This window comes from Pithys albifrons, chromosome 12 (assembly GCF_047495875.1).
Source record: "Pithys albifrons albifrons isolate INPA30051 chromosome 12, PitAlb_v1, whole genome shotgun sequence".
NCBI classification, from domain to species: Eukaryota; Metazoa; Chordata; class Aves; order Passeriformes; family Thamnophilidae; genus Pithys; species Pithys albifrons.
The window spans coordinates 9,752,255-9,764,974 of record NC_092469.1 but is presented as its reverse complement, the minus strand read 5'-3'; the positions used below and the strand labels follow the sequence as shown (position 1 = coordinate 9,764,974).

General features: G+C 36.6%; 1 long non-coding RNA gene across 1 annotated transcript in view; it reads left to right on the top strand.

Annotated features, from left to right (window-relative positions):
* The window catches only part of LOC139677692 (uncharacterized), a 55,579-nt gene extending 44,389 nt beyond the window's left edge, over positions 1–11,190 (top strand). The window contains exons 3-4 of the long non-coding RNA XR_011698904.1: positions 4,749–4,902; positions 11,079–11,190. This is a non-coding gene — a long non-coding RNA (uncharacterized lncRNA). The remainder of the gene's footprint in view (positions 1–4,748; positions 4,903–11,078) is intronic.
* Positions 11,191–12,720: the final 1,530 nt, after the last annotated feature.

Sequence of the window (12,720 nt, the reverse complement as noted above, 5' to 3'; positions counted from 1 at the left end):
GCTGGTATTCACCAAACAGTGGATAAACTGAGAACTCTGGTTTTAAATGTAGGTATTCTTAATCAAATCTTCACCTCTATGGTTGGGTTAGATATGTCATGTGATATTGTTTGTGTTCTTTGATTAAAGAAATTATATAATTACCCCATTTGAAACTTCTCTGTACTAAATGTCAATTTTACATTTTGCAGTTCTCAATTTTTACATTGGTGACTGATTTACACACTATATCTAATAAAACACTAAACAAAGAACATTTCATTTATACTAATCAACATTGTATAAATTTTTTTTTGCAAGCATTTGCTTTTTGTACTAACAGATTGTGGGCAATTAAAGGATTATAATTCCTGTATTTCTAGAAAGCTTTTGAGAATTTTCAAAATTATTGGAAGACCCGTAGATACAATTTAGATTCCCAAGTTTTTTTTCTTGACAGTTGAAAGCCCTACTTTTTATAGGAATACACAAGTAATCATTAAGAACTTTAAATTAAAGCCTACACTATACTATCATTTTAATAACAGCCAAATAGTTGTAGTTTAAAATCTAAGTGCCCAAGATGATTAAAAAATATTTAACTTCCTCATTTGAATGGAATAACATGAAATGTCTGTATCTGCCATACATACTGGGATAATAAAATAATTTCTAAAAATAAAGTAAATGTAAAAATGCTTCCTTTTTGCCAAGTGTGGACATTGAAAAGCTAAAGGCTATTCAAATTGTGCTGTGAATAGACTATTCTCTAGTGTAAGAAGAACAAGTTCTTCCCAGGACTCAAATAAAATATTTTTCATCTTCACTGTGAAGAGCTTTTTCCTCTGCTTTTCTTTATGGGAATAAAAGGCTTTTCTGTTCTTTCAGTTGAACGACCTCTGCCTTTTAGGGGGAAATGGAGTTTCTGCTCCACTCACCCATCACCACCACCCAGACATTCTGCAGTTTCTGTGCCTGAGTTAGGTGAACAATTGGTGCAGGGGATGGGAAGCAAGGAAAGAGAAGTATGCAAGCACACAGACACACTTTTTCCTCAAAAGAAGGCAGGAAGGTTGGTGACCATAAGAAAAAAAGAACTTGAAACATCTCTAAGGTATAAATGGTTACATTTTGCAGTATAGCAATATGACCAGCATTTAATTTGAAAGCTTACTGTTAAATGGCTTAGGAAACTTCACAGTTACATGCCAAAAGAATTCATTTTATGTATTTAGATCTGCAATACACAGTCTGTAGTATCATTCACAGGCCATTTAGGTGGAGTTTTTTTATACTGCAGTTTGTTAGAATGTCACTAAACTGTCTGGGCAACTCTTGGAACAGAGGTTTATGTTGCTTTTTATTTGTTATATTTTCAAATACCATACATTAGATGTACTTCAAGGTAGTTCGGACATACTTTGATGGGTTTGAATTTTGAAGTTGGAGATTTGAGGATCTGGGATGTAAAACCTGTGCAGCTGAAGAGCTAGTACAGAGATGTTCTTAAGCACAAAGTCTCCTGGGTAAAATCTAGCCCAGCTTGTTGTGATTTTTTGGCAGTTGAAGACTTTAAGGGCATAAGTGAAATAAAAAGTGCCCATATGGCCAAGACCATCATCCTGGAATGCTTTTATTGTCACTGGCAATAGATGTGGGTAAACAGATTTGAAAGGGATACTGGTTTGTTAATACTTATATAAATAATTATTCCTTCATGTCTAACAGATTCTTTAATGTTAGTTTGTACATGCATTGTGTCTGTCATGTACTCTATGGATTTCACTCACTGTCATTATGAATCCTCCCTAAGTCTTGTATAAATTGTGTTTTGGTTCAAATACACCTGTATACATGAAGTTATTAGAAAGTTTTAAGATGCATATGCACCATTTAAAATATGCAAATACGTGACATTTACCCTTTTAAAAATTAGCTAATGAATTACTTTAGGCAGTGGTGTACCTGTGTTCCTGCAATCTCCGTGTTTTCATTAAACCAAATAAAAATATTTTCATTTTATAAAATAATAAGTAAATTAAAGGGAAAGTCTTTGTTGGCTGCTGTTTTTATTATGTCCTAACCTTAAGCAGAAAGAAAGCCAAGCCAACTACTTCTTGCTTTTATTAAAGTTCCTGTTGGCAGCGCTGTGATGGGACACATTAATCTTAGTATTAATGCTGAGGAAAAGAGGCTTAGAAGCCTAGGATGAATAAATCATTCCAGAGCCCATTTGGATCTGTTGGCACCTTCCCTGTTATGTTGTTGCTGGATAAAAAGGCTTCTCTAAGTGTTAAAGTGTTGGACAACACAATTGGCTTATTACAGAATGGCCCACAGTAATTTGTGAGGGTTCTGACTGGGTGTAGAAAGCACTGAGGCAGGATGGTTTGAGCATGGCAAGCCTGTGAGCTGACACTGATAAAAGTGCAGACATACATATGCTTCTATTCCACAATTCCTGTGTAGTCTGAGACCAGCAGTGCTAGTGGTGCTTCCAGTCTAGCTCTGAGTATTTGTTGATATTAAAGAGTAAGAAAATAGCTGAAATGCTTCCTACTTGTGTTACGTAGGTCTTTCTCCAATCACTTCATTAAAATCTTTGGAGGTTTGGGGATGAACCACATATTTTTCTATTCAAAACTCATGTTATCCATTTCTTTCCCTTGAAGACTGGCTCTGAATATGTTGAAAGGTAAAATCTTCAGACTCCAAAGTAACTTCTTGCTTCAGTTCTATCATGTCTTCCTGTTTTCTTGGCGGGTTTTGGGGTTTTTTTCAGTTCACTTTTCTCTGTGACACACCCCTCTATTTGTGGTTGGCTCAGAAGCCCTTCACTACTTGCCATGCTCTCAAAATCCTTCATAACACAGCCTCAGAAATGGGTTTTGGCTCCCCCTGTCCTTTGTTCCTTCAAAATTCAATTCAGGTGCCATTCTGTGCAGGTTCAGTGTAGGATGCAACAAAAATATGTCCCCATGAGGTTACTGGGTTGGCCAAGGTGAAGGAGCAGAAGGAAAGACAGGGAATAAGCTGTGCTGGCCAGCACTGTGGAACTGGGAGGTTCACAACTTTTCACCACCCACCTCCTAATGCCAATAAATCAGTGACTGCTGTGATGTGTTTTCACTGGCCCCAGGTGGGCTTTTCTGTCCTCTGGAGTACTCTATGCACTAAAAATTAATGGGCTGGGATTGGCCTCTGTGGGTGAGTTTTTCCCAATTCCCACAGCTTTTAATTGCTGTTACAGGAAACAGTGGCTGCAGACATCAGAGGAGATTGTCATACAGTAGTAGCTGAACCTTTTCAATGACAGTCAGTGAACAATTATGTGCTACAATTTACACTATCTTCTTTGGCCTGTTCTTTCTGTTCTTTGACTGATTATTAGCCAGACAATAATCAACTACTTGAAATAGACACATAAATGAAGATTTGGAGAATAATGTATGCTACCACCTAATCAGCATTTCACTTCCTCAAGAGATGCACCGAAGTGTAGAAATTCAAATTATATCACTGTATTTTTAACTGACAGCATTGCTGTTGAGACAGTTATATTTTCTCAATGTATTTTATTAACAAAAAAATCTTGTGACATATAATGCAATGGATGTAATATACAACAATTATTTTGGATACTTTTTAGTTGTTTAATGGCACAAATCATAGTTAAAGTAATATTGAAACAGAAGGAAGATGAAAAACAACATAAATGTCTCAATACATCTTATTTTAAATGAAATAATAGAATATCACTTTCCCAGTTCTAACATAAATAGAATCATTTGAAAGCTATCAACCTGTACATGTGCTGTAATAGAAACATACTTTTTTCAAATCAGCTGGTTGTCAGTAGACTTGAGAAAGGAGAACTGTTTTTCATATACATGTGGTCCTTGTAAAGCTGTTGGTTCACAACAATTTGCAGTCAGAACTCAAACAATGAGGAACACCGACAACACAAGAGAGAGGACAAAAACACTGGTTTGTGTTTGTTCAGAGTGTGAATTTCCCAAGAAAGTAATAATAATTTTGCTTGTTTCTTAAGCAGAGGAACAAATCCCTGTGTGTCTATCTTGGTACAGGATCTTATTTCCTTTCTACTTCCTTTCTTCTCCCGCTGTGTCTGGCCCAGAGCTGTGCTAAGTACAGTGGCTTGTGCAGTGACCTGACACTGGGCTCAAGTTGTGCAGTACAGATTGTGAATAAACTGTACATCTAATTTTGCTCAAAACCTTCCAAATTAAATATATATTAAAATTACATATTTTTTAGAACAGCAGTGTAAAAGAAAAGAGGAAAAATCACCCACCTGTTAACTTACACTGTTTGAGCATATCTTCACCAACTGCTGAAATTAAACCTCACTTACTGGTATTTTTATAGTCCAGTTATATATTTGGGCTTCTGACTTGAATATTACAATAAATAGATTACAGAAATACGTAATGTTAGTGGTTGATATAAAGAGAAAGCTTCTGTCAGGTAGAATACCAGAGTATGAATTATTGTATGTTAATTATTTGGTATTTGGAATTAATGAAAACTGTTGTGGACAGTGGAAAATGTTTGTCCTTTTATATTATGTCACATGATAGTCATCCTTATCTTTTATTTTGAGGTATCAGATGTGATTCTCCATTTCAGGAAAACCTAAATAGGTGTTCCTTTGCATAAAAGTGAATATTGCAAGTTAGGACATTCGTTTTGAAAGCACCCCAGAAGCAGCACATTCATGAAGCCTGTTTCTGTACTGCTCTCCCCAGGAAGGTCTGGAGCCCCAGAACCTGAAGAAAGAGTGAAAAAGGAGAAGTTGACACTGGGAGGAAAACTCTTTTCTGTAACATAATAACCCTGTCAGGAAACAGAAAAGTCCTGTCTCATCTAAAGCTGTGGAAAACCTCAAACTCACAAGTAATGGTAAGTTCAAACCATACAAGAGAAAGTGGCTCAAACTTTTGATGTTAAAAAAAAAAATCTGAAATTCTGAAGTGATTTACAAGTAAAAGTGATTGTGATCAAAAATTCCTTTCTGAATTCCTGACTTTTTTTCTGTGATTTCATGATGTGCCAGGGAATAAACATGCCCACAGTGGGCTCATCACACGGTGTGCCATGTCATACGAGGTATGTGAGTCAGGGTCTCTGGGGAAGAGACAAGTCTTAATATAGGTATCTTTTAACTTAGAAAAATGTGATATCTAGTGTTTGGTTCCACTTGCTACCAACGGGGAAAGCAGCAACTGGCCTGGTTTGTAATACTAGTTATTATTAAATTGCATGGTGGGCCTCAGTCTAATTTTACTCTGATTTTACAGAGCCATTGGCTTTACTGGACTTGTTCCAAATTTTTCACTGGCAAAACTGTGAGTAGAATTAGGCCCAATAACTGTCATGTAAAACAAAATCATTCCATCTTGTAAACCATAAAGCAGGTTACATGGTAGTTAAGTGTGGGCCAAACAAATTCATCTCTCAGATGATGTGTTTAATGGCAGCCTTGGATGCTTGCAGTCAATTAAAATTTCCTGGCACATTTTCATCAGACAAGCAGTGTTTGTTACTAATCATGTCCAAAAGAAATTCTGGCTAGTGTAATTGCATTTTACTTAGCTAAAATTGCCTTTGTGATTATAGTTAGGTAGTTATTCACTCTATCTTTTAGAAAGCCCACACAGTTGTGTTGTTATTCTTGGTGCAGATGATGGCAATGGTATCACCCAGAAGCAGAGTGCAGTCCAGTTTCTCTTACTCTGTACTGTTGAACTGCAAAGTGTCTTTAAAGTCTTAAACTGGAAGGAAGAAGGAAGTGTCAAGACTGCTGTTTTAATATTTAGGGACAGATCTTCAGCTAATATAAATTACCACAGATGGATTGAAACACCATTTTAATTGATCTGCCATTTATTTCTTAAAATAATGTGCATTTTAATTGGTCACACCCCTTAGGTTTTATTACCCTTACCTATTTATATAAAATATTTTATGATACTTTGGTCTTTAAAAAAATAAAACAAGGTACAGACTATTACACTTTCTCTAGTTCTTTTTCCTTGTGTTAGTCCTGAATTTGGCCTAAAGTAATTCTGAAACTCTTCAGCTTAGCTACTGTAACAATAAATATTCTTTGAAAGTAAATATTCTTTGGGCAAACAAATCTGCATTTAGGACCACTTCATCCAAGATAATGTGGTTTTTTCCAGCCATTTGGAAGCTGGTATAGTGGAATCATTCTAAGGAATTCATGCTGGATTGAGAGTGTATCCAAAGGTGCCCCATATGAGCTTCTTAACAGATACGTGGAGAGTGATGTGATCCTTGCGTGCCCTGTGGAAAACTCTATCAAAACTGTGGGTGTGAGAGATGAGTTGGGGAAAGGGTTGAGGGGAAGCACAAGAGTCAATTCCAACAGCTACAGAGTGGCTCAAGTCAGAGTGATACTGTTCCTCTTAGTAGGTTATATATTATAGGTTATTTTTTCACTATCAATAGTCTGCACAGCTTCCTACCTTTCAAAATGGAGTATGCAGGCAGGGAGCAGTGGCATTTTTGTCCTAGAGCAGCTGATCACTGCTGGGAATACTAGTCAAAATATTTCAGCAAATTCCAGGTGCATCCACAGGCAGAAACCTTGATTGCACCCGAACAAACAAACAAACAAAAAGGTTTTGCTGGTAGTAAAGTCTGGTGGTAGTTCTAAAACATTGTATAGATGTTTGAATGCATTGAAAAAAGCTAAAGTGCATGTGAAGCAATACCTGCACATTTTATTCAAATAAATCAGGAAGCAAGTGGGCTTGGAACAAGCCAGAAAATTGAATGCAAACAATGGTTTAGGCTTACCAGCTACAGGTCTCCTAACCTGAAATGTTATATTTTTTGGATTTCAGTTCCACAGTACTTGGCTTCTCCAGTTCAAGTCCATAACAAATTATTTGCATGCTGTGCTGGGATTTAAAAATAGTTTTAAAAAATTGGGAAACAGCTGCTGTTGGCTCTCTAGTCTGACTTCAACTTATTCCCAAACTCAGCCAACAAACACAGTCTTCCCACACTTGTAGAGCTTCTGGTTTTTCTTGGCCCATACAGGCCTTTGTGCTCTGGCAAAATTTCACTGGAAACCTCATGCAAATAATGTTTGATCTTTACCAACTCATCTCAAGGAAGAGGACCCTTGTTTTATCTTTTCCTTTTCAGCAGCAAGGACAGGATGAAGATAGAATTTTTATGTGGGGAAACAACTGTGTGCAAGTGTAGTCTCAAGAACCCCAAGATTTCTTGGACAGCTGTAACAGTGTGCTTTCCATATATTCTTCAATGAGGTATTTGCCAGGATGACCAGTGGCTGTAATAAGCATCATGGGGTCTACTGTGGCACTTAGTTTTTGATCACTACCACCCTTGCTGATCAAACTAGGCTTAAGTGAGATCAAATATTCTTCCATCTTCTGGAAATTTGAATCAAAATCTCCAAATTCTGATTTCAGAATGGTCCTGAGACCAAGAAATATAGGAAATGAATGAAAACACCGAAATCTTGAAAGGCCAAAAAGGCAGGAAGGATTAATGCAGGAACACAAGTGCCTCTGACATCAAGATTAACAATGAGATTTGTCCTGCTGCTTCTCAGGTCTGCACACTCCACAACAATCTAACTAATTTCTTCCTGTGTGAAGTAGAACTCAGCAGTTTAGCACATTTAGCTGATGGCTCCTCTCTTTGCACCTTTTCCTTTTACACCCTTTGCCAAGAAATTTTAATTGGCTACATGATTTCAGGTTACATCTTCTCCCTGGTCCATATGTATCTAATTTCATTTGGTCTCCACAGCATTCTTGTTTTCTCACTATTATGACTTCTGGTTCTTGCTCATGCTCAAGTTTTGAATATGCCAGGTTAATTATCTTATTCCCTGATCAGAGCAATCTGCATATCTAGCCAACTTTTTTTCCCCTGATATCGAGATGGCAGAGCCATTAAAAAGCAATGCACAAGAAGAGAAGAGGAGTAGGTTGGAATAGGTATGGAATTTGTTAACAGGAGGATGAGACAGTGAAGCGTTTGTGCTGAAAGGGATTGTGGCAACCTAACAGTTTTCCTACATAGAATCAACATGAAAAGTATGATTTAAATATCTTTAGAAGTAAGATCAGGATGCTATCATGGATTGTATTTTTTACAATGTAAGATAACGGCACAATGCAGGAACACTCAAAAACCTATTATTAATTATTAATAGAAATGAACAGATATACATTGAGTTCTAATTGCTAGCTCTATTATGAATTCATCTTTGCTTAAGGTTTTGAAGTGTCTGACTCAGAAAAAACCCTCATCCTGTTAGAAATTCAAGCTATTTTTAAAAGCTAAAAGTGAGTTCCTTTAAAAGATTGTTTTTAAAATCATTTTTATTTCAGACATCTTCAGATATCACACCAGATATGTATCCCAGATATCTGAGCTGTGTGGGAAATGAGTATGCTCTAACTTACCCAATGATTTGGAAAGGCAACCTGAAACTTAGAGAGATGTTTAGATATACAGTGGCAACCCAAGGAGTGTCTGGAGCCTGTTAGTCAGAAGTACTATTTAATTCAGTGTTTGGGCTTAAAATGAAAAACTGTCAATTTTTGATTCATCTGCTTTTTGTTCTTCTACCATGGCAAAATGCTTAAAAACCCAACTAACAAACTATCCAGTATGCATTTTCAGATAAAATGCATTTCTCTTTTGACATCTTGGCAAAAGAGGAAATGTTCCTATAAAAGTACCTTTGTCACTAAAGTTGTCTTTTTCTTAAAATATTTTTGCAAGCAAATGAACTTGGCAACTCAGTTTCATCTTTAGTCAATTTTCAGGTCTGAGAAATAATTAGATACTCTGAAATGCAGGTGAGACTTGTATGATTCTGGACTTGGGCTACCCAATCCACAGAAATACACTGAGCAGTGGTTTGTTCCTTTCATAAGCAAGTTACTTGCTCTTCTTGTATCATTGCTTATTCATTTGGATTATTAACAGGCTTTTTAAAACTATTAAAGCCTCGCTGCTCATCTTCAGAACTGCCTCTAGGCATCTTTGATTTATGAGGTTAGCATTTACTCCCTAAGGTCTTATCGACCTTGGCAGTGTTAGAAATCATATTTTCACATGCATGAGTTGCCCTTGACTAATTTCTCCAGTCAGTTTGAACATAAATAAACTTCCTTTGGCAGTAGCATTTTTTTACTTTTCACTTGTTTATTTTTCAGAAACACAGTGTGAATGAGTATATGGAGTATGCTGCAAAGTGAATCTGCACTGGAGTTTGGTTAAGAATGTGCATTATTGTTCTCCTTTAATGTGTTCATGATAGATGGAAGGACATTCTACTTTTCTTTCTTTTTTCTGTTTTGAGGATTTTTCCCCTAATCTCCTTTTCAGGATCATACAGTTCACAGTGACTTTTGATGTTATTCTTCCCCATAAGTAGTTATGCATTTCTAAAAACAGAGTGAAGTTAATTTTCTCATTGTAACATGGGACATGTACTCCATGATAGCCCTCACTATTCGTTTAGCAAACATAAAAAACATAAATGCTTAAAAAGTTTTGGAGTTTGCAAAGTTTAATTTCCAGTAAAAAGCATACCTGAGCCAGACACATTGTAAGTGCCTATATCAGCCAGCAGCTCAGGAGAGAATATAAGAGCAGAACTTCACTATCAGTATCCAAGCATCAAGAAAATATTGAATGCTGTGTAACCTGGTTGTTTCCAGATTAAACAATTATTATTGAGTCATTCAAATTTTGATTCCATGTTGTTACAGGCCTGTTAGTAGTATACTGAATAACTTGCTGGGAGTCTCTGATACAATGTATGCAATCTTCTGTAGATACTTCCTTAGTGATGCAACCGGAGAATACTTGGGTGAACCTACTACAAGGTTGTGACAGTTGAAAGAGCATTAGCTGAGACTCAGCTCTGTGATGTGTTTTCTACACACAGTCCTTGACTAGGAAAAGGATTTTTCCTTCTCACCTGGAGACATATATTTTCAGTTCCTTTTACAATGTTCTCACGAGACATTTTCCTGACCTTTGGCCAAAATTTTATTGACAGTAGTATGAGCTTCATTATTTAGTTCTTGAATTGTATTTGAGATGGAAACAATACCTTCATTTTTTTCTGGCACCATTTTCAGTAAATCTGGCATCAGTCCCAGCAGTGCCTCATGAGCTATGGAAGGGCTATGGCCAGGGGTGGAAAAGGATGCACCTTTCAGTCCTATCTCCAGTGATTCTCAGGAGCAGCACTCAGGACGCTCTGGGCCTTGGGGACTTGGCTGTCTGAGAGACAAAGCCTTAGAGTAACTTTCTCAGTATAGTGAACTGGCACCTGTATAAGACTGAAGTTCCTCAAAAAGCCACTGAAGACATACTTAGTATTAATGATCAGATATTTCAGGCAGAAAAAAAGTCCTTTGAATTCTTTGGTTTTCTTATGGAGAATCCTTTTCCCCCTCTTTACATTGAAGACCTTTTTACAAAATACTGCTGCCATTTTTCCTAAGTGATATCCCATGAACTTTATCCTGGATTCCTATCCGTCTTTATTATTGCTGCTGATAGCATATTACAGATATTTGACTTTGTAAAAAAAGTCTTTTCTGTGACAATATTATATAAAGAGTAATCTAACAATGAGAGCCTGGAAGCAAAGGTCTCCTTGCATTAATATACTTTTTACAGAAATATAACTTTCTATGAAGGTTGAAGTCCTGGTTTATAAGTTTGGAACCTGGCTGGGCTTCATCCTGAAGAGAAAAGTCTTCAGCCTAAACACAACAGTTCTACGATGATTTTCGTTGTTAGTGTTGTATACTTAATACATAGGTTATGTGCTCCTTAAAGACATATAGCTTTAGCTATTATAAACTATTTACTGTTTGTAATTTAGGTGGAAGACTGCTGAAAACTCTTGAGAGCTTCTTGTATTGCCTGTGTGAAGTGCTGTCAGTATAGCATACCTTTTGCTCCTCTTAGAAAAGCATAGGATAATAGCAAGTTGGAAGTGGATAATTTTATAATCCTGTGGCATGTTTCCCATTTCACAGGCTCGCTGGCCATTTCAGAGTAACAAGGGGATGAATTTAATACTGATCTTCTATCCACACAATGACACCTTTGAGGATCTGAGACAAAGTTCCAGTCAAATCCACATGCATTCGGGTAAGGATCTTGTGTAACTTTTCTTTATAAAATACTGATAGAATGAATGTTTTAGATGGAGTAAACAGCTTTGGTCACGGTGCTTTATTGAGCAAAATATTTTTAAAACTGAGTTTTAAGCATCAGGTTATGGTGAGAGCAGAGATGGCTGCATCTCTATATGAAAACAAGTGCAGTCATTGCATGGAAACAAAGCTTGAGGGAAGATGACCACTGAATATTTTCAGAGATAAAGAATTATCTCACTTTAAATGGGTTGCCTCATCGGTGTTTGGATTCAAGCTGATGGTTTGGATTCTTTCACTCCATTCTGTTGTTTTGCCAAATGAATAATTTATTACATGATTGTCAAAGCAGACAAGGTGGCTTTTTCTTATTTTTAATGTTATTTGGATTCACAGGATAAGATTATTACACAGTCTTTCTTATATGCTCAGTGTTAGAGCTAATCTCACATCACTGTTATCGTTGCCTAGATCTATTACAAAGAATTCAAACAAAAATCGCTCAATGTGGTTCAACTGCTGTATGTATCAGTGTCTGTAGATTTGTCTTTGTCACCTTAAGATAAGAAAACATAAAACTCTGAAAGGATCTGCAAAATGAATCTATGTAAAATCTTCACCATATTCTCTCACTTTTATGTTACCACAATGTTCCACTGCTGTACACCTGCTCTGTACCACTTGGCATGTTTGTTCCAAAGGAGAACTGGCCTGGGCTTACAGTGAAGATCATTCCTAACTGCAGTGCTACCATAGGGCAAACAGCTGAAAACAACTTTTATTTAAAATACTTGCTTATGTGGTACTTTACCTGGATCTTGTCAGACAGTTGCAAACACATGCTGTAGTTACAGGCTACTGATCTGAGAATTTCTATGGGTTCATTAAGTCATGGGAGTAATACTCTGATTAATAAATTATTTATTTGAAATTATTTTGGCATATACAATTTATATGCTACCAAATGTAAAACAGAATCTGGATTTAAAAGAAAGCAAGCTATCATGACTTAAGGAATACAGTTTGATCAGATTAATTTTGTTAGTTTCCTCTCCATCTTGGTAGTTGTGCTGGGGTGAATTTAGATGTTAGCTTTTAGAAATGACTTGAGAGTATTCAGAAAGAGTAATTTATGCTTAGTGATACTGACTTTGCTATAGACAACACAGAGAAGGAGGAAAGAAGAGAGTTGGGGAAGCATTTCAGAATGGAGACCTGAACTAGAAGATCTGAAACACTGTCTGGGGGAGGAGTAACTTCACAAGGTTAAACTTAACCTTTGTCTCATATTCAGAGGTACTGTAAAAGTTTTGAACCTCTTGGACAGAGTCAGCACTGACAATACTCAGCACTTTGCCTTAGTTGGGCATCCACAGATGAGACCATCTGAGAATTTCTAGTGACTAGAAATACAAGTTTCTGCCTAATAATGACAAGGAAGAATGAGCAGGATTTTTGCAAACACAGATATTTATTGGGGTCACCTTTTGTCAGGGTAATGTAGATTAGCTTTGCAGTGGTC